Raw genomic sequence first — 2111 nt, 5'->3', positions numbered from 1 at the left:
CTGGGATGTAAACACACCAACACATATTGTCAAGTGATGATGGGGAGACAAACACTGACACACACACACATACACACACACATACATACATATGTACATACATACGTACATACATACATACATACATACATACATACATACATACATACATACATACATACATATAACTCTACTGCCAATGTTAAATATGTTTTAAAACTTCAGGACACTTTCAAATTTGAAACTTGGCTCTATGTAAGCAATAACTTCTACATTATATTCATTTCTTAACTTTTAGAATGCAGTAGGAATAACTTTCTTTGAAAGATCACTTGTCTTTATGGTTCACAAAAACAAATACACATATTGAAGAGACTAAAATCACTAACAAAAATTCAGTCCACCACTCTCTTCGAATTATAGTATGTCCATGACTGTGAAACTCTCGCCCACAAACCAGCCAACCTTCAGCAGAACTTAGATGTCATGTGCAATGCCTATCATCGGGCTGGACTCCAGGTCAACACCAAGAAAACAGAGATCCTTCAATGCTCCAAAAATAGTTCACCCCCTGTGACTCTTTCAATCCAAGACAACGAGCTAAAGAACACCGAGAAATTCACCTATTTGGGTAGCATCATCTCAAGCAATGGGATCATTGGCCACGAAATTCAGAATTGCATCCACCCTGCCTCCTCTGCTTTTGGACGTCTCAAGGATAGAGTCTTCCTTAATCATGATCTGAATCTCTCTACGAAAATCAAGGTTTATCGTGCTGTTGTGATTTCCACGCTTCTGTATACCTCAAAAACCTGGACACTTTATCATGGTCATGTTAAACTCCTCAAAGCCTTTCATATCCGCTGTTTCCAGCTCATTCTTTATCTGACCTGGAAGGATAAGATCCCACATACTGAGATCCAGAGATGAGCAAAATTGTCAAGCATCGAATGTATGTTCCTCGAACGCCAACTGCACTGGGTGGGGCATGTTATCAGGATGCCAGAAAACTGTATACCCAAAATTGTCCTCTTTGGGGAGTTAGCAGAGGGTAACCGACCGCATGGAGGGCCAAAGAAGCGATATATAAATCATCTCAAGAAATCCCTGAAGCCCTGGTGAACTTGAAACACTGGCCACAGACTGTACTACCTGGAGGGATATGGTCAAAATTGCTATGCAGCATTTTGAGGATGAGCGGACTAGACTTCACGAAGAAAAGCGGAGACAGCTCAAGGACATCAAAATTCTAGATGAGCACATCTTCGTCAGAGCCCTCTTCGCTGCTCTCAGTGTAATCGGACATGTGCCTCCAGAATCGGCCTTTTCAGTCAATGCCATCAAGACAACTTCTAAGGGTCAAAAACGATGCCGTCATCTGTCAAGATGGACTGCCTTAAGCAAGTAAGCATGCACATATATACATACATATATAAACTTTTATATATATACTCATATGTACATGTATATATAGGTTTGTTGATGCAAACAAGAAAAATAGAACTCAAAATATGAGTTTGATAAGTGCCAATGCATGGAGGTCTCAGCTATGAGTCACTCTGTTGCTTCTGCTAAATATTAATAAAAAAAAACATATATTCACATATTTATATATTTATCTCTTTCTTTCTCTCTCTACTCATATCAGCCCAATCTATTTTTAATATTTGTTTTTGTTCACAAGAGAAAAGGATATACATTAAATAGAGAAGTAATTATTAATCATATACATTCTCTTCTATAACCTATGATGACACCATATGAAATAACTAGATTTAATATTGAACTCTTTTTTTATTTCTCATCCCCACTATATTGAACATCAAGCTATCCTTGGACAGTTCCCAGAGCATATCAGTTTTTCTATTAGATGTTGCTAGTCCCTCACTTGAACATTTTCCATTTTTGGACAAAGTGATGCTATTAGTGGTCTTCCATGTGTCTCCTTGTGGCGCAATTTAACTGATTCTGAGAAAAAGAAGCAAGTGAAAAATATTGAATTACTACTTGGGGAAAAATATATAATTGAACAAAGATTACATTGAAAACTTGTTTACAAAGAGAATCAGAAAATGCATAGAACACTTTTGGTATCTTAAAATTTGTAAAAATCACGTTATTTTCTCATGTAT

The 2111-nt window shown here is 37.1% G+C and overlaps 1 pseudogene; it reads left to right on the top strand.

Annotated features, from left to right (window-relative positions):
* The first annotated feature begins 465 nt into the window (after nucleotides 1–465).
* Nucleotides 466–1034, top strand: LOC149136629 (uncharacterized; annotated as a pseudogene).
* The last annotated feature ends 1077 nt before the right edge of the window (nucleotides 1035–2111 follow it).

Source organism: Octopus bimaculoides, chromosome 3, assembly GCF_046866305.1.
Source record: "Octopus bimaculoides isolate indiv1 chromosome 3, ASM4686630v1, whole genome shotgun sequence".
NCBI lineage: Eukaryota > Metazoa > Mollusca > Cephalopoda > Octopoda > Octopodidae > Octopus > Octopus bimaculoides.
The sequence above is the reverse complement of the archived record's forward strand: the minus strand, read 5'-3'. Positions and strand labels throughout refer to the sequence as shown.